We start from the raw sequence: 21,235 nt of genomic DNA on the forward strand, positions 1-21,235 counted from the left end.
TGCGAGACGCCTCATTTAAATACAAAGAAATATACCAAAAAGGCGTGGGATGTGATCAATGAATGCAGACTAGAGGTCCCTGTCTGAGGGGCCATCATAACCTGGAACTGGGGAAGGACAACACACACGAAAAGCAGACAATTAATACACCAACCACTTTTTAAAAATGGAAGCCCACAAAGTATGGCAGGAAAACAAACACACATCAACAGTTTTATATGTGACTAGCAACTGATAGGCCCTCAAAGTGACATGTTAATTACAAGATCAGATAATCGATGACTGGAAAGCACTGATGTGCACTGAAAAGAACTAAGAAAGCCTGGACTGCCATATTTTTCTTCTTCTGACCCTACCTTTAAAAAGAGGGATAAGGGGCGCCTGGGTGGCTCAGTCGGTTAAGCGTCCGACTTCAACTCAGGTCACAGTCTCGCGGTCCACGAGTTCGAGCCCCGCGTCGGGCTCTGGGCTGATGGCTCAGAGCCCAGGGCCTGCTTCCGATTCTATGTCTCCCTCTGTCTCTGCCCCTCCCCCGTTCATGCTCTGTCTCTCTGTCTCAAAAATAAATAAACGTTAAAAAAAATTTTTTTAATAAAAAATAAAATAAATAAATAAATAAAAAGAGGGATAAGTTAATATCAGTTTTGGGAAAAATAAACCTGTTGGTTTTCCATTGCAGGTTTATGATACTTCCATCGAAGCTACACAAAGAGTGACAATCAAGAGTCCTAAGGCTCCTAAATATGGAGGCTTATTTAAAATAATAAGGCTCCTATGAATTCATAGGACACCACAGCCATATAAAAGCAATCCTTGCACTGGTGCGAACCTATAAAGAAGTTCGTGGCACCAATCACTCTAAAGACCATCTTCACGCTTGCCCTTCCTGGCAAGGTTATTGCTTATTTAGTTATTTGTTGTTATGACTCAACCTGGGTTTCCTCTCCTTAAAAGCGACCAGTCCTGCTTTTAGTCATCAGCAGTGAAGAAGAATGCCAATAATGGTTAAGGCATTTGAGCTTACCACGCCCTGTGCTGCGATGAATATATTGCTTTTCTCATTTCAATATTCAAAATAATCCTGAAAAATATGCATTGCTACTCCCCATTTGACCAATGAGAAAACTGAGAGTTTGACAAGTTATTAAACTGGCCACGGAGCCAACAAAATTAGACTTTTAATTAATTTGAATCCAGGCCTCATTCCCAAATTTGTATTCTAAAAGGTTATCTTTCGGAGTGGCTTCAACATGGTAGAGGAGTAGGGGGCACCAAAGTTCCCTTGTCCCTCAAACAGAACAGAAACATCTCTAGGGGCCCACGGGGACAACTTGGTGGGCCATCGGCGCTTAACTGCAAACTGGGAGAGATACAACGGGTGGCGAAGGCACAGAGGGGAGAGATCCCCTTCTGTGGAGAGAGAAAAGGAAGAGAAAGAGAGGCTGTAGAAGTGTAGGATTGTATGTGGACAAGAGAAACACTACGGACTGGAGAACGGAAAAAATGGAGAAAGCACCAATTTCTAACACGATCCAGGATTGTGGGTCTTTCTCCGACTGGGGTGGGCTGCCCTGCACTGGCACCTCGCAGGGAGGAGAGCCAGCCCTGGGCTGGGTAGTGTGCTCAGAGGCACAGTCAGACAGCAGTCCCCTCCCTTGAGTGTGGAAGAAGGTACATAGCCACTCTAAGGGCGCAAAACCCCGCAGCACCCACCAGCCGGAGGCCTTTTGTCAGCTGGCTGGGCAGAGTGGCTCCGGCTCTACCCCAGAACCCCGGGCACACAGAGCAGGATCCTTTAAGACATCGGGGTTTGAATCCCAGCTGACTGCCAGAGAGGCACGGGAGACTTAGAGCAGGACAAACCTGTCCCACTCACTCCCATGCAGAACTGTGAGGATGGCCTGAACAGAGTGGTCTGGGACACCCGGTCCATGGAGGAGAGACTGGGGTGTCGCCATTTTTCTCCCTATCACCAACAAGGTGGGGCTTCAGGGAACAGGACAATGGGCCCACAGTGGAGGTGGGACCTGCCTACACCAAACCACACCCCTCCCTGCCTGGTAACTGCGTATCTAGGAGCAAGACTGACACTGACCAAACCAGACAGCCCCTCCTCCAGACCACTGGCTCCAAGGCACCATCAGACATCAGTCCAACGATTTTGCATTTTCTGATTTGATTCTTCGTCTATATCTATCTATATACCTATATATATTAATACATATTGTATATTTATACATAATAAAAATATGTAATAATATATATTTTATAATTTATATATTTAATTTATATATATAAATAATTTATTTATATTATATATTATTATTATATTATTATAATATATTATATATAATATAATATATAATATATTATTATATATATTTTTTTTCTTCCTTTTCTTCCTCTTATTTCTTCCCTTCTCTATTCTGGTTGTTGGTTTGTTTAAGCAGACATTTTTAATCTATTCTTTTTACACCTCTTCTGTATCTCCTTTATTTTTTTTCCTCTCTCTCTCTCTCCCTCTGTATTAAGCTATATAGTTTCTCTGATTCTCTGCCTGGTCTTTTTTTTTCTTTTCTTCTTCCCCGCCTCTGTCATTTCTCTTTATATGGGATAAGGCTTCTTCCAGCACCTCTGCCTTTTAAAATTTTTTCTAGGGTTATTTCAATGAACAAATCAAAGCATACCTGGTGGAGGGTCCCAACCACCACTACAAGTTGGGAGATAAAGCAACCAAAGTCACAACAATGGACAACGCACAACACACTCTGAAAACACCTCCTGAAGAGCCAGGCCCTATACAGTGTATGATCCCTTTTTAATATATCAGTGCTCACAGCTGCAGGACACATAACAAGCTATTAAAACATGTAAAAGATGGAAAACTAGCCAAAATGATGAAATGGAAGAATTCTTCTCAAGAGAAATTCCAGGAAGAAATGACAGCTAGAGAACTACTTAAAACAAATATAAACAATATAATTGAGCAAGAATTTACAAAAATGGTCATAAGATTCATCACTGGGCTTGAATAAAGCATAGAAGACAGAAGAGAATCTATTGCTGCAGAGATCAAGGAACTAAGAAATAATCATGACAAATTAAGAAATGGTGTAAATGATGTACAAAATAAACTAGACGCAGTGACAGCAAGGATGGAGAGGCAGAAGGGAGACTAAGTGAAATAGAAGATAAAATTAAGGAAAATTATGAAGCCAAGAAAAAGACAGATACGAAAAAACTAGATCACAAGGAGAGAATTAGAGAACTAAGTGACTGAATGAAACATAATAATATCCATACACAGGAGTTCAAGAAGGAGAGACAGAAAGGGGCAGAAGGTTTACTTGAACAAATTATAGCTGAGAACTTCCCTAATTTGGGGAAGGAAGTAGACATCCAGGAGGCTCAGAGAACTCCCTTAAGATTTAACAAGAATAGGTTTTCTCCACAGCATATCACAGTGAAACTAGCAAAATTCAAAGATAGAGAATTCTGAAAGCAGCTACGGACAAACCAGCCTTAACCTACAAGGGTAGACACATATGGGTAGTAGCGGACCTGTCCACTGAAACTTGGCAGGTCAGAAGGGAGTGGCAGGAAATATTCAATGTGCTGAATAGGAAAAATATGCAGCCAAGAATCCTTTATCCTGCAAGGTTAACTGCAAGGTTATCCTGTCATTCAGAATAGAAGGAGAGATAAAGGCTTTCCCAAACAAATAAAAACTGGAGTTCATGACCACTAAACCAGACCCTGAAAGTGATCCTAAAGGGGACTCTGTGAATGGAATGCTGCCAAGACTACAAAGGACCAGAGACATCACCACAAGCATGAAATTTACAGATAACACAATGACACTAAATCGATATCCTTCAATAATAACTCTGAATGTAAATGGACTAAATGCCCCAGTCAAAAGACATAGGGTATCAGAATGGATTAAAAAAAAAAAAAAAAAAAAAGATCCAGCTATATGTTGTGTACAAGAGATTCACTTTAGACCTGAGGACACCTTCAGATTGAAAGTAAGGGGACAGAGAACAATCTTGCATGCTACTGGAAATTAAAAGAAAGCTGGAGTAGCCATACTTATATCAGACAAACTAGACTTTAAACTAAAGGCTGTAACAAGAGATGAAGAAGGGCATTATATCGTAATCACAGGGTCTATCCATCAAGAAGAGCTAACAATTGTAAATGTTTATGCCCCCAACTGGAGATAACCCAAATATATAAATCATTTAATCACAAATATAAGCAATCTTATCAATAAGAATACGGTAACTGCAGGGGGCTTTAATACTCCACTTACAACAATGGACAGATCATGTAGGCAAAAATCAATAAAGAAACAATGACCTTGAGTGATACACTGGACCAGATGGACTTGACAGATATATTCAGAACTTTTCATCCAAAAGTAGCAGAATACACATTCCTCTCAAGTGCACATGCACCACTCTCCAAGATAGATCACATACTGGGTCACAAAACAGCCTTCAATAAATACAAAAGAATTCAGATCATACCATGCATATTTTCAGATCACAACACTGTGAAACGAAATCAACCACAAGAAAAAATTTGGAAAGCCTCCAAATGCATGGATGTTAAAGAACATCGTACTAAAGAATGAATGGGTCATCCAGGCAATTAAAGAAGAAATTTAAAAATATATGGAAGCAAATGAAAACATGACAATCCAAACTTTCAAATGCAGCAAAGGCAGTCATAAGAGGAAAATACATTGCAATCCAGGTCTACCTCAAGACACACACAAAAAAACCCCAAATACAAAACCTAATCTCACACCTAAAGGAGCTAGAAGCAGAAAGCAAAGAAACCCCAAAGCCAGCAGAAGAAGAGAAATAATAAGATTAGAGCAGAAATAAATAATGTAGAATATAAAAAACGGCAGATCAATGGATCCCAGAGCTGGTTTTTTGAAAGAATAAACAAAACTGATAAACCCCTAGCCAGACTTCTCAAAAAGAGAAGGGAGAAAACCCAAATAGATAAAATCACAAATGAAAGAGGAGAGATCACAACCAACACCACAGAAATACAAACAATTATTAGAGAATACTGTGAAAAATGATATGTCAACACACTGGACAACCTGTAAGAAATGAACAAATTCCTAGATACCCACATACTACCAAAACTCAAATGGGAAGAAATAGAAAATTTGAATAGGCCCATAACCAGCAAAGAAAATTGAATCAGTTATCAGAAATCTCCCAACAAATGAGTCCTGGACCAGACGGCTTCCTAAGGGAATTCTACCAGACATTTAAAGCAGAGTTAATACCTATCCTTCTCAAGCCATTCCAAAAAACAGAAATAGAAGGAAAGCTTCTGGACTCATTCTATGAAACCAGCATTACCTTGATTCCCAAACCAATGAGAGAACCCACTAAAAAGGAGAATTACAGGCCAATATTCCTGATGAACATGGAACCAAAAATTCTCAACAAGATACTAGCAAATCGAATTCAACAGTATATTAAAAGAATTATTCAGGGGCGCCTGGGTGGCACAGTCGGTTAAGCGTCCGACTTCAGCCAGGTCACCATCTCGCGGTCCGTGAGTTCGAGCCCCGCGTCGGGCTCTGGGCTGATGGCTCAGAGCCTGGAGCCTGTTTCCAATTCTGTGTCTCCCTCTCTCTCTTCCCCTCCCCCGTTCATGCTCTGTCTCTCTCTGTCCCAAAAATAAATAAATGTTGAAAAAAAAATAAAAATAAAAGAATTATTCACCATGATCAGGTGGAATTCATTCTTGGGCTGCAGGGCTGGTTCAACACTTTCAATCAATACATCACATTAGTAGAAAAAAGGATAAGAACCATATGATCCTGTCAATAGATGCAGAGAAAGCATTTGACAAAACGCATCCTTTCTTAATAAAAACCCTCAAGAAAGTCAGGATAGAAGGAACATACCTTAACATCAGAAAAGCCATATACGAAAAGCCCGCCGCTAATATCATCCTCAATGGGGAAAAACTGAAAGCTTTCCCCCTAAGATCAGGAACACGACAGGGATGTCCACTCTCACCATTGTTGTTTAACATAGTGTTGGAAGTCCTAGCCTCAACAATCAGAAAACAAAATGGCATCCAAATTGGCAAAAAAGAAGTCAAACTTTCACTTTTTACAGATGGCATGACACTTTACATGGAAAACCCAAAAGACTCCACCAAAAAACTGCTGGAACTGATACATGAATTCAGCAAAGTCACAGGATACAAAATCAATGTACAGAAATCAGTTGCATTTCTATACACCAATAACGAAGCAACAGAAAGAGAAATCAAGAAGTTGGTCCCATTTACAATTGCACCAGAACCATAAAATACCTAGGAATAAACCTAACCAAAGATGTAAAAGATCTGTATGCTGAAAACTATAGAAAAGTCACGAAAGAAATTGAGGAAGACACACAGAAATGGAAAAACATTCCATGCTCATGGATTGGAAGAACAAATATTGTTAAAATGTCAATACTACCCAAAGCAATCTACACATTCAATGCAATCCCAATCAAAATTGCCCCAGCATTCTTCTCAGAGCTAGAACAAACAATCCTAAAATTTGTATGGAACCACAAAAGACCCTGAATAGCCAAAGTAATGTTGAAAAAGAAAACCAAAGCAGGAGGCATCACAATCCCGGACTTTAGTCTCTACTACAAAGCTACAATCATCAAGACAGTATGGTATTGGCACAAAAACAGACATAGACCAATGGAATAGAATAGAGAACCCAGAATTGTACCCACGAATGTAAGGCCAACTCATCTTTGACAGAGCAGGAAAGAGTATCCAACAGAAAAAAGACAGTCTCTTTAGCAAATGGTGCTGGGAGAACTGGACAGCAACATGCAAAAGAATGAAATTGGACCATTTTCTTACACCATACACAAAAATAAACTCAAAATGGATAAAAAACCTAAATGTGAGACAGGGAACCATCAAAACTCTAGAGGAGAAAACAGGCAACAACCTCTTTGACCTCAGCCACAGCAACTTCTTACTCCACACATCTCTGAAGGCAAAGGAAAAAAAAAGCAAAAATAAATTATTGGGACCTCATCAAGATAAAAATCTTCTGCACTGCAAAGGAAACAATCAACAAAACTAAAGAGCAACTAAAGGAATGAGAGAAGATATTTGTAAATGGCATATCAGATAAAGGGTTAGTATTCAAAATCTATACAGAACTTACCAAACTCAACACCCGAAAAACAAGTAATCCAGTGAAGAAATGGGCAGAAGACATGAATAGACACTTATCCAAAGGAGATATCCAGATGACAAATAGACACATGAAAAGACGCTCAACATCACTCACCATCAGGGAAATATAAGTCAAAACCACATTAAGATATCACCTCACACCCGTCAGAGCGGCTAAAATTAACAGCTCAGGAAACAACAGATGCTGGCGAGGATGTGGAGAAAAGGGAACCCTCTTGCACTGTTGGTGGGGATGCAAACTGGTGCAGCCAGAAAAGTGTGGAGGCTCTGCAAAAAATTAAAAATAGAACTACCCTACGACCCAGCAATAGCACTACTAGGAAATTATCCAAAGGATACAGGAGTGCTGATTCACAGGGGCACATGTACCCCAATGTTTACAGCAGTGCTATCAACGATAGCCAAATTATGGAAAGAGCCCAAATGTCCATCAAGTGATGAATGGATAATGAAAATGTGGTTTATATATATAATGGAATACTACTTGGCAATGAGAAAAAATGAAATCTTGCCATTTGCAACAACGCGGATGGAACTCGAGGGCATTATGCTAAGTGAAATAAGTCAGAGAAAGACAGATATCATATGTTTTCACTCATATGTGGAATTTGAGACTTAACAGAGGACCATGAGGGAAGGTAAAGGGAAAAAAATAGTTTCAAACAGAGAGGGAGGCAAACAAACCATAAGAGACTCTTAAATACAGAGAACAAACTGAGGGCTGATGGGGGGGGAGGTGCGGAGGAGAGGGGAAAATGGGTGATGGGCATTGAGGAGGGCACTTGTTGGGATGAGCACTGGGTGTTGTATGTAAGCAAGGAATCATGGGAATCTACTCCCAAAGTCAAGAGCACACTGTATACACTGTATGTTAGCTAACTTGACAAGAAATTATATTTTAAAAAATAAATACATATATAAAAATAAACTGCTACTTCTTGCAAATACATATGTACATACATACATACATACATAAAAGGTTATCTTTCAAAGAGTGAGCTACTGAAGCAGATATTGGATAACTATCTTTCAAAGATGTTATGGATGTTTTCTATAAAACTGTCATTAAATCTCTTTTGAATCAAAAATTTTGATTCCTTGGAACCTATAAAAATATTAAGGATTTGGATTTTAAAAAGATGGAGTTTATGTGGTGGCTGGTGAGAAATGGAAAAACTGTGTGTCTCCAGTCCCCCTATTGCTGAATATTATTTTTGCAGAAGTCCCATGCAACTAAATATAGGTTGTGGCAACCTGCCAATGACTCAAAGATACTCCTCCTGCCAAGAAAATATCTCAGAATCAGCCCCTTAGAGTTTCCCCCTGAATAATTCCAGTCTGACCTTCAACCACCAAATGTGAAGCATACTCTTGGCAAAAAGCAGCTAACTTGGGGCACCTGGGTGGCTCAGTGGGTTAAGCGTCCGACTCTTGATTTCAGCTCAGGTCACGATCTCACCGTTCATAGGATGGAGCCCCACATCGAGCTCCTTGCTGACAGTGTGGAACCTGCTTGGGATCCTCTCTCTGTCCCTCCCCTGATCACACTCTCTCTCCTTCTCTCTCTCAAAAATAAATAAACTTTAAAAAAAAATTTTTTTAACCAGCTAACTTGCCAGTAAGTCGCTTATCTTACAGATTGAATTTATTGTGTACTTGTTTCTCACTAAATTTAAGGACTGTTAAAGACATCTCAAAACAATATCTGTACTTTTTTCTACATCATATTTCCCTAGCAAATAATGATGAAATAACAACCTTGGAGCGCCTGGGTGGCTCAGTCGGTTAAGCATCCGACTTTGGCTCAGGTCATGATCTCACAGTCTGTGGGTTCAAGTCCCATATCAGGCTCTGTGCTGACAGCTCAGAGCCTGGAGCCTGCTTCAGATTCTGTATCTCCCTCTCTCTCTGTCCCTCCCCTGCTTGTGCACATGCGAGCACTCGCGCGCTCTCTCTCTCTCTCTCTCTCTCTCTCTCTCTCTCACAAAAATAAATACATAAACAGCAAAGACACATCTGATTAACATCACCAAGCTATGTCTAAGCTCCTGAGCATAGATTAATGTAATAAGTCACCTTTATTTGTACTTTTCTTCAGGCTTTATTGAGATAAAAATGGACATATAACTTTGTGTAAGTTTAAGGTGTACAATGTGATAATTTGATATATGGATATATTGTGAAATTATTACAACAGAGTTAGTAAATACCTCCATAACTTCATATAATTGCCCTTTCTTTTTTTGTAGTGAAAACATTTAAAATCCATTCTCTTAGCAAATTTCAATTATATAACACAGTATTTGACAATATTAGACTATACTCACAATGCTATACAGTAGATCTCCAGAACTTGTTAATCTTAGAGCTGGCAGTTTGTACCCTGTGACCAACATCTCTCTATTTCCCTTGGCTCCCGGTCCCTGGCAACCATGATTCACTCTATGAGTTCAGTTTCTTTAGATTCCACATATAAATGAGATCATACAGTATCTGTCATTTTTTCCAGCTTTGTGGAGATACTATTGAAATATAAAAAATGTAAGTTTAAGATGTATACGGTAATGATTTGATACACCTATATATTGGAAAATGAATACTACCATAGGGTTAGTTAACACATCCATCCCTTCACGTGACTGGTCTACACTCTTAACAACTGCCAAGTATATAACACAATAATGTTATTTGACACACAAGCAAAGGCAACAAAAGCAAAAATAAACAACTGGGGCTGCAGCAAACTAAAAAGCTTCGACACAGCAAAGCACAGACCACCCATCAGTAATACCTCCCCCCCCGCCCCCCGGGGCTTTAGATCAAAAAAGAAAAACCAGTAGTTAAGAACAAGAGGAATCTGGAATATCTTGTTCCATCAGATATAAAGGAACTGAATAATTATTTTTCACATCACCAAAACGGGTGACCCGTTGAGATTCCCAGCCTCGCTCCCCCCGCAAAGATCAACAGCTATCCATGAACAAAAAAAACTGCTCTAGGAGAGCTGTGAAGTCTACTTCAGAAACTTTAGCAACACGGTGGAACAAAAAACCTGAGCATAACCACACAGGAAGAGAACAAACAGCTTCATTTTGCCTGCACTTTCCCACCCTCCCACCCCGGACCACCCAAGGCAACACTGCTCAGCACCAAGAGGGTTCTTCCCAGCTGGAAAGAGTTCTCCTTACCAGGGAAGGGAAAATGGGGTGAATGATCAGCCTCCCTAGCCTTTCAGAGCGCTTCAAGAAGGTCTCACTTCAGTTTCAACCCACCCAGACTGGCAGAGCCGAGTTGCATAGCATCAGCTAGGAACAAGGAAGAAAAGCAGAAGCTACCAACAGCAGCCACACATGGTCACAGGTCACATTTCACAGCTCAGCGACATGATCCGCAGAAAACCCAGATCGTGCCACTGCAAAAACTAACGACCGCGGCAGACTCCCTGTAGATTTCACCAGCGTTTGCCTCACAGATACTCACATTTGCTGACACCAGACATCCGAGTCCCTCCCCGTTCCAACACCTCTCCGTGCACACCACCCCCACCCCCCACCAGAGCCCCTGAACCACACCAGCAGTCAACCATGGCCTCTGCAGCTGTTCCAATACAAGATGCTAGCATGGACCCCAGAGGATTACCCCAAACGTCATATGTGCACTGAAGTGTAGCTTCTCCAGCTATACACTTGCACGTGGCCAGCCTGATGCCTATCACTGGCCACCACTACCATGCACACACCCAGAGGGGGAGACAGTGCAACTAGAGGAGAATGCACCAACGGCCCAGGCTGTTGCCGGTGAGCCCAAAGCTGGCTCCCACCCTTGCGGCCTGCCCTGGTCCCCACTACTCCATGTGGCTGCAACTGGTCCTCACTGCTTAACTGGCTCTCGCAGCTGGTCCCCACAGCCAAGTGTGTGCATACCACAAGCCCCAGCCACCACCACTGCCTGCCCTGGCCCAAACTGCTGGGGTCTCCAAAACAAGTGTCAAAAACGAGTGTCAATGCCGTGGACCCCAACGGTCTGAGCCAAAGACACATCATGCCCCACCCCATCTATGGCACAACTACACTTCCCAGCAGTTGGCACCCTGCACCACTAGAACTGGGGTCACAGCATGCTCTAGCATATGCCCACCCACAGACAAATGCCTTCCCTTAGGGAAGTTAGGCCATAGGTCTAGACGAGGGGCTGTTTCTTCAAATATTCAGACAACTATACTAGGCTACAAGGATAATGAAGAATCAGGGAAATATGCAGGGAAGTACAGTAAACCTCTAGTAACTAGCCCCAAAGAAATGGCAATCTAGGAATTACCTGACAAAGAATTCAAAATAATTGTTCTAAAGATGCTCAGAGAGCTGTAAGAGAACTGAGAGAAACAATTTCATATAAGAAAAACAATACAAGAAAAAAGAAGTCCAACAGAGATCATAAGAAAAAATCAGAAATTTTATAGCTGAAGAATTATCACTGAAGAATTCAACAGAAAGCTTCAACAGCAGCCTTAACCAAGTAGAACAAAGAATTTTGATCTAGAAGATAGATCAAATGAAATCTAGAGAACAAAAAGAAAAAAGATGAAAAGAGAGGAATAAAGTCTACAAGACTTATCGGAAACCATTAAAACAAACACACATCATTGGAGTCCCAGGATACAAAAAGCTCTTTAAAGAAATAATGCTCTTTAAAGAAATAATGGCTCTTTAAAGAAATAAAGAAAGCTCTTTAAAGAAATAATGGCTAGGGGCGCCTGGGTGGCTCGGTCGGTTGAGTGACCGACTTCGGCTCAGGTCATGATCTCATGGTTTGTGAGTTCAAGCCCCGCATCAGGCTCTGTGCTGACGGCTCAGAGCCTGGAGCCTGCTTCTGATTCTGCGTCTCCCTCTCTCTCTGCCCCTCCCCCACTTATGCTCTGTCTCTCTCTGTCTCAGAAATAAACATTTAAAAAAAAAAAAGAAAAGAAATAATGGCTAAACATATCCCAAACCTAGAGAGAGATTTGGACATTCAAATTCACGAAGGAAGACATCACCACAAAAATGCAATTCAAAATGATCTTCTGCAAAGAAGAACAAAGGTAGAGGTATCATAATTCCAGATTTCAAGATGTACTACAAAGCTGTAGTCATCAAAACAGTAGGGTACTCGGGTGCCTGGATGGCTCAGTCAGTTAAGCGTCCGACTTTGGCTCAGGTCATGATCTCACGGTTCAAGAGTTCGAGCCCCACATCCAGCTCTGTGCTGACAGCTCAGAACCTGGAGCCTGTTTTGGATTCTGTGTCTCCCTCCCTCTCTGCCCCTCCCCTGCTCATGCTCTGTCTCTCTCTCTCTCTCTCAAAAAAAGTAAATAATAAACATCTTAAAAATTAAAAAAAAAAAAAAAGCACAGAGAAGAAATATGCAGTCTTCTCTGTGGCACTTAAAAAAAAAAAAAGAAAGAAAGAAAGAAACAGTACAGTACTGGCACAAAAACAGACACGTAGATCAATGAAATGGAATAGAGCGCCCAGAAATAAACTCAAACTTATATGGTCCATTACTTCATGACAAAGAAAGCCATGGATATACAGTGGGTAAAAGACCATCTCTTCAACAAATGGTGCTAGGAAAACTGGACAACTACATGTAAAAGAATGAAACTGGACCACTCTTACACCATACACAAAAATAAACTCAGGTTAAAAACCTAAGTGTGGGGGTGCAGGGGGCTCAGTTGGGTGAGTGTCAAGCTCTTGATGTCCACTCAGGTCATGACCCCAGGGTCCTGGGATTGAGCCCCCATGTCAGGCTCTGTGCTGAGCAGGGAGCCTGTTTGAGATTCTCTCTCTTTCTCCCTCTGCCCCTCTCCCCAGTTTGTGCTTTCTCTCTTTACAAGTAAAAATAAAAGGGGGGCACCTGTGTGGCTCAGTTGGTTAAGCATCTGACTGTGGCTCAGGTCATGATCTCACGATTCGTGAGTTCAAGCCCCGCATGGGGCTCTGTGCTGACAGCTCGGAGCCTGGAGCCTGCTTTGGATTCTGTCTCCCTCTCTCTCTGCCCTTCCCCCACTTGTGCTCTCGCTCTTGCTCCTCTCTCTCTCTCTCTCTCTCAAAAATAACCAACCAGTAAAAAAAAAAAAAAAAAATTTAATAAAAAAAAAAAAAAAGAAAGGTGTACCCGGGAGGTTCAGTCAGTTAAGCATCTGACTTTGGCTCAGGTCATGATCTCATGGTTCATGGGTCCGAGCCCCACGTCAGGCTCTGTGCTGATAGCTCAGAGCCTGGAACCTGCTTTGGATTCTGTGCCTCCCTCTCTCTCTGCCCCTCCCCTGCTCGCTCTCTGTCTCTGTCTGTCTCTCAAAAATAAACATTTTTTTTTAATTTTTAAAAAGTAAAAATAAAAAATAAATAGGGATGCCTGGGTGGCTCAGTTGGTTAAGCATCTGACTTCAGATCATGATCTCATGGTTTGTGGGTTCAAGCCCTGCATCGGGCTCTGTGCTGACAGCTCAGAGCCTGGAGCCTGCTTCAGACTCTGTGTCTTCCTCTCTCTCTGTTTCTCTCCTACTCTCTCTCTCGCTCTCTCTCAAAAATAAATAAACATTAAAAAAATTGTTTTAATTTAAATAAATAAAAACCTAAATATGAGACAGGAAACCATAAAATTCCCCACAAAAAAAAAAAACATAGGCAATAATTTCTACATCAGTTATAGAAACGGTTTTCAAGATATGTCTCCTGAGGCAAGGAAAACAAAAGCAAAAATAAACTATTGGGACCACACCAAAATAAAAAACTTCTGCACAATGAAGGAAACAAATCAACAAAATGAAAAGGCCACCTACTGACCCGGAGAAGAAATCTGCAAATGATATATTCAATAAGGGGTTAAAATCCAAAATATATAAAGAACTACAACTCAATACCCCCCCCAAAAAAAAAATCCTATTAAAAATGGGCAGAGGACCTGAATATTTTCTAAAGAAGACACATGTATGTTTTCATCAGAGAAATGCAAATCAACACCACAATGAAATATCACCTCATAGCTGTCAGAATGGCTAGAATCAAAAAGACAAGAAATAACATGGGGAGAAAAAGGAAGCCTCGTGCACCATTGGTGGGAATGCAAATTGGTACAGCAACCATGGAAAACAGTATGGAGGCTGCTCAAAAAAATTAAAATTAGAAATAGTGTATGATCCAGTAATTCCACCACTGGGAAAACAAGAACACTAATTCACCCCTTAAGAGGCACCCCTTATGTTTATTGCAGCATTGTTTACAGTAGCCAAGAAATGGAAGCAACCCAAGTGTCTACCAATAGATAAATGGATAAAGAAGATGTGGTGTGTGTGTGTGTGTGTGTGTGTGTGTGTGTGTGTGTGTATAATGGAATATCCCACAGCTGTAAGGAAGAAAGAGATCTTGCTATTTGTAATATGGATAGCCCTAGAGCATATAATGCTAAGTGAAGTAAGTCAAACAGACAAAGGCAAATACCATATGATTTTATTCGCATGTGGAATTTAAGAAAAACAAACAAACAAACAAAGAGACAAAAATAAAAAATAAAAAGACTCAAATACAGAGAATAAACTGGTGGTAGCCAGAGGGGAGGTCGGTGGGGGGATAAGCAAAATAGATAAAGGGGATTAAAAAGTATGAACTTCCAGCTACAAAAAAAAAAAAAAATAAGTCACAGAGATGAAAAGTACAACACAAGGAATACAGTCAATAACATTATAATAACGTGGTTTGGAGACACATGGTGACTATACTTCTTGTGCACTGAGTAATATGTACAACTATTGCATCATTACGAGGTATACCTGAAACTAATAAAACACTGTGTGTTAATACTTCAATTAATAAAATAAATTATCTTCTCCAGGACACATCATGGTAAAACTGTCTAAAATTAAAAACAAAGAGAGGATTTAAAAAGCAGCAAGAGAAAAAATATCTCTCTCACACAAAGCCATAAGCAGATTTGCCAGTAGAATCCTTGCAAGCCAGGAGAGAATGGGGTGATATATTCGTGTTCAAAGTGCTGAAAGAAAGAAACAGTCAACCAAGAATATTTTACCCACCAAAATTATCATTCAGAAATGAAGGTGAGGGGCGCCTGGGTGGCTCAGTCAGTTGAGTGTCTGACTCTTGATTTTGGCTCAGGTCATGACCCCAGGGTCATGGGATCAAGCCCTGCATCAGGATCCATGCTCAGCTTGGGATTCTCTCTCTCTCTCTCTCTCTCTCTCTCTCTCTCTCTTTGTCTCTCTCCCCCTCTTCCTCTCTCTCTCTCTCTCTCTCTCTCTCCCTCTGCCCCACTCACACACTCTCCCTCTCTCTAAAATAATTTTTTTTTTAAAGTTTAAAAATGAAGGTGAGAGAAAGACTTTCCCTAAGAAACATAAGTTGAGGGTGCTCATCACTACTAGACTTGCTTTATAATAAATGCTGAAAGGAATTCTTCAAGCTAAAATGAAAAATTGCTAGTTAGTAATATGAAAGTATTCAACACACTGGTAAAGATAAGCCTATAGCTATATTCACTTAATTCTAGCATAAAGGTTAAACACAAAGGCATTACAAACAGCTATAGCTAGAATAATTAAATAGATATACAGTATAACAAGAGGTAAACAGTGACATCAAAAACATAAAAGGGGGAATAAAAGGGTAGAGTTTTTGTAAGCAAAGTTAAATTGTTATCAGCATAAAAGACTATTTCATATATGTGTATACACACACATACATACATATATATGGTGCTTTATGGAAGTTTCTGAGCCTACAGTAGAGTCAAAAACATTAAGAGAGGGGCATCAAAGCATACCACTACAGAAAATCATCAATTCACAAAAGAAGGCAGCAAGAGAAGAAAGGAACAAGGGAACTACAAAACAAAAAAACAATTTTAAAAATGGCATTAGTAAATCCTTACCTGTCAATTACTCTAAATGTAAATGGATTGAATTCCCCAATGAGAAGACATAAAGTGACTAGATGGATAAAAAAACCAAGACTCAACTATATATAACCTACAAGACACCCACTTCAGTTTTAACGATACACATAAGTGAAGAGTGAATGGATGGGATAAGATATTCCACACAAGTAGAAACCAAAGGAGAGTGGGATGGCGATCCATATACCACAAAACAGACTTGAAGCCAAAAATGGTAACAAAAAAATAAAGTCATTAAATAATGTCAAGAGGATATAACAACCCCAAATATATATGCACCCAACAGCAGAGCACCTAAATATATTAAGTAAATACTAACAGATTTGAAGGGAGAAATAGATGGTACAGTAATAGCAAGAGACTTCAGTATACCACTTTCAACAACAGATGGATCACCCAGATAGAAAAATCAATAAGAAAATGTTGGACTGCAGCCATTCTTCAGACTAAGGGACCTAACAGACATATACAGAACGTTCCATCCAACACCAGTAGAATACACATTCTTCTCAAGTGCAAACATAACATTCTCCAGAACAGATCGTATGTTAGATCAAAAAAAAGTCTTAGGAAATTTAAAAAGACTGAAATGTTCTCCAACCACAATAGTATGAAACTAGAAATCAGTAATAGAAGAAAACCTAGAAAATTCATAAATATATGAAAATTAACACATTCCTGAATAACCAATACATCAAAGCAATCAAGCAAGAAATCAAAAAATATCTTGAAACAGAAGTAAAAACACAACATACCAAAACCTATGCAAGGCTACAAAAGTAATTCTAAAAGATAAGTTTCTGGCGGTACATTCTTACATTAAGAAAAAAGAAACATCTCAAATAACCTCACTACACCTCAAGAAATTAGAAAAAGAAAAACACACTAAGCCCAGAATTAGTGCAAAGAATGAAATAACAAGAGTCAAAATGAAAATAAATGAAACAGAGACCAGAAAAACGATAGAAAAGATCAACAAAACTCTGCTGGTGTTTTGAAAAGATAAAATTGCCTTGCCTTTAGCAAGACAGAGAGAAAAAGGAGACTCAAATAAGTACACTACAAAATGAAAGAGAAGACATTACAACTGGTACTACAGAAATACAAAGGATAGTAAGAGACTACTATAAACAACTATATGCCAAGAAACTGGATAACCTAGAAAACTGAAAACATTCCTAGAAACATACAGCCTACCAAGACTAAATCAGTAAATAACAGAAAATATGAACAGACCAATAACAAGTAAAGATTTTTAATCAGAAATCCAAAACCTGCCAACAAAGAAAAGTCCATAACCAGATGATTTTAAAGGAGAATTCGACCAAAAATTCAAGAGGGAAAAACACTCCCAAATTCATTTCATGAAAAAGAAATAAAGAAAACAATCCCATTCACAATAGCACCAAAAACAACAAAATTGGAATAAATTCAACCAAGAAGGTGAAATTTCTATACCCCAAACACTGCAACTTTGATGAAAAAAAACTGAAAACAAAACATGAAAAGTCATCTTGTGTTCATGGATTGAAAGAGTTAATATTGTTAAAATGTCCACATTTTTTTACAACACTCTCAAAAATTAACTCAAAATAGGTTAAAGATTTAAATTTAAGACCTGATATAGTAAACTTCTATAAGAAAACATAGGAAGTTCCCTGACATTAGTCTTGGCAATGATTTTTTAGATATGATACAAAGAGCACAAGCAACAAAAGCAAAAATCAACGAGTGGAACTGTATCAAACTAAATGGCTTTTGCACAAGAGAAACATTAAAAAAAAAATGAAGACAACCTACGGAATGGGGAAAAATATTCGCAAACCATATATGTGACAAGGAGTTCATACTCAAAATATTTAAGGAACTCCTACAACTCGGTAACAAAAAAACAATCCAATTAAAAATGGGCAGAGGAACTAAACAGACATTTTTCCAAAGAAGACAAAATGGCCAACAGCTCTTTTTTTCTTTCATTTACAAAAGGTTTATTTGGTCACAAGCAGTTGACTGTCTCAACGTGACTCAAGACCACAAAGATACTACTTCTACTTTACTCCCTTCCAAGCCCTAGGGCCCAGCCTGGCAGGAGTGATGCTTGGGGCCCATTCACAAGAAAGATGGTCAGCATCAGTAAACATCAGGGAAATGCAAATCAAAACCACAATCAAATATCACCTCACACCTTGTCATCAAGATGACAAGAGTTAACAAAAGTTGGCAAGGATGTGGAGAAAAGGGAACCCTTGTACACTGTTGATGGAAAGGAAAATTGGTACAGCACTACAGAAAACAGTATGGAGGTCTTTCAAACCATTAAAAACAAAACTACGATATGGTCCAGCAAGTCCACTTCTAGATATACATCCAAAAGTAATGAAAATAGGATACTGGAGAGATGGAAGCACTCCAATGTTTTGTGCAACATTACTCAGAAAGATCAAGATATGGAAACACCCTGTGTCCATTTATGATGTGGTGTATATATGTGTGTGCATATGTATATATATGTACACACATACATAAAAAATCTTATGGCAAGGGAAATGAAAGCAAAAATGAACTATTGGGACCTCATCAAGATAAAAAGCTCCTGCACTCCAAAGGAAACAATCAACAAAACTAAAAGGCAACCGACGGAATGGGACATCTGCAAATGGCATATCAGATAAAAGGTTAGTATCCAAAATCTATAAAGAACTCACCAAACTTGACACCCAAAAAACAAGTACTCCAGTGAAGAAATGGGCAACAGACGTGAACAGACATTTTTCCAAAGAAGACATCCAGATGACCAACAGACACATGAAAAGATGCTCAACATCACACATCATCAAGGAAATACAAATCAAAACCACACTGAGATACCACCTCACACCAGTCAGAGTGGCTAAAATTAACTCAGGAAACAACAGATGTTGGAGAGGATGTGGAGAAACAGGAACCCTCTTGTACTGTTGGTGGGAAGGCAAACTGGTGCAGCCGCTCTGGAAAAGTGTGGAGGTTCCGCAAAAAATTAAAAATAGAACTATCCTATGACCCAGCAATAGCACTACTAAGAAGGTATCCAAAGGATACAGGAGTGCTGATTCATAGGGGCACATGTACCCCAGTGTTTATAGCAGTGCTATCAACAATAGCCAAATTATGGAAAGAGTCCAGATGTTCATCAACTGATGAATGGATACAGAAGATGTGATTTATATATACAATGGAATACTACTTGGCAATGAGAAAGAATGAAATCTTGCCATTTACAACAACGTGGAAGGAACCAGAGGGCAATATGCTAAGTGAAATAAGTCAGTCAGAGAAAGACAGACACCATGTTTTCACTCGTATGTGGAACTTGAGAAACTTAACAGAAGACCATGGGGGAAGGGAAGGGGAAAAAATAGTTTCAAACAGAGAAGAAGGCAAACCATAAGAGACTCTTAAATACAGAAAACAAACTGAGGGCTGATGGGAGGGGGTGCGGGGGAGAGGGGAAAATGGGTGATGGCATTGAGAAAGGCACTTGTTGAGATGAGCACTGGGTGTGGCATGTGAGCGATGAATCATGGGACTCTACCCCCAAAACCAAGAGCACACTGTATACACTGTATGTTAGCCATTACTTGACAATAAATTGTATTAAAAAGAAAACACTAAAAAATGTTTCAGTAAAAAAATAAAAATAAAAAATATTATTGTGACAATAACTCTAGAAAGTAGGAACTATTATATTCATATCACATAGGAATAAACCAAGGCAAACAAATGTTAAGTAACTTGTCCAAAGTTAAAAAACCAATGGGGCGCCTGGGTGGCTCAGTCGTTTAAGTGTCTGACTCTTGATTTCGGCTCAGGTCATGATTTCATGGTTTGTGGGTTCGAGCCCCACGTTGGGCTCTGTGCTGACAGCTCAAAGCCTGGAGCCCACTTTGGATTCTGTGTCCTTCTCTTTCTGTCCCTCCCCCTGCTCATGCTCTGTCTCTCTCAAAAATAAATAAACATTAAAAAAAAAAAAAAAAGTAAGTGGCACAGCAAAATTTTGCACTGTGGCAATTTGTTCCCTCCCAAATCCATGGTCATAACCACGACTACACTTTACTACCCATTAAAGTCTGAAGAAAGTATTATTCTGTACTTCATTTTCTGCCTACTTAAAGAGCTACCTTTCTACATTCTCAAAAAATGCATCAAATGCATGGTTAGACTCCATAGATATGTCCCTTGACAGTCTTCATGTACGTCTTTCTTTTTAAACACCTTCCGTCACCAGGATGTATGAGTAGTATTTCCTACAGTTGCTGGAGTTGCTAAAGGGAGCTTGCCCTCTAGTGGCCCCATGCTGATATGCAGCCAGAGGTAGCATTCACAGAAAGTGCTTCAGTGACATTCTTTCCCAGTATAGGTTCAGTGGCAGAATACATGTAAGGGAAAAGAAAATATTAAAAAGCAAGTAATCCACAATGGGTCTTAACGCATTATTGTGAGTTTTTTAATGTTTATTTACTTTGAGTGAGAGAGAAAGAGAGAGAGCATGAGGAGGGGCAGAGAGAGAGGGAGAGAGAGAATCCCATGCAGGACACGGAGCTCGATCTCACCAACTGTGAGACCATGACCTGAGTCAAAATCAAGAGCTGGACACTCAACCGACTGAGCCCCCCAGGCACCCCCCGCGTTACTGTGTTTTAATTGAGCTGATGCTTAGACTTAGACTTTTAATTGAGCTGATGCTTAGACACTGTGCTTAGACTGAGTAGACCGATAAGGCAGAACAGGAGGGCACTGTGGGCAATTACGTTACTCCTGGCTCAGATGTAGCCAATTCAACTATACCAGAGCTTTTTCAAAAAAAAACGAACTACCGCTCTACTTTGATATCTTTCAAAACGGGACTGAAAATGACAATAATGGCAAAATCTGAAATAAATGCCCAAAACAATCACAAGCCTATACGTAAGTCCCCCAGGGTTAAGGGACCTGAAAATCAAGATAACTCTCATTTTTCCTTTCTTTCTCAAGAGAATATGTGTGT

At 39.8% G+C, this 21,235-nt stretch overlaps 1 protein-coding gene across 7 annotated transcripts in view; it reads right to left on the reverse strand.

The window, feature by feature from the left end:
* The window catches only part of CLEC4A (C-type lectin domain family 4 member A), a 53,913-nt gene that overhangs the window by 28,669 nt on the left and 4,009 nt on the right, over nt 1–21,235 (reverse strand). For 2 of the 7 annotated variants that reach the window (XM_053225787.1, XM_015061342.3), the window contains exons 1-2: nt 10,449–10,786; nt 9,588–9,683 (exon numbers count right to left, since the gene is read on the reverse strand). The exons of 1 other annotated variant lie outside the window; for it this stretch is intronic. The gene's annotated coding sequence lies outside the window, so the exon portion shown is untranslated. Of the gene's footprint in view, nt 1–9,587; nt 10,360–10,448; nt 10,788–21,235 lie in introns of those variants that run through there. 4 more of the 7 variants (XM_015061343.3, XM_027074193.2, XM_053225786.1 and 1 more) reach the window with 3 other exon arrangements.

This window comes from Acinonyx jubatus, chromosome B4, assembly GCF_027475565.1.
Source record: "Acinonyx jubatus isolate Ajub_Pintada_27869175 chromosome B4, VMU_Ajub_asm_v1.0, whole genome shotgun sequence".
In the NCBI taxonomy this organism is placed as follows: Eukaryota; Metazoa; Chordata; class Mammalia; order Carnivora; family Felidae; genus Acinonyx; species Acinonyx jubatus.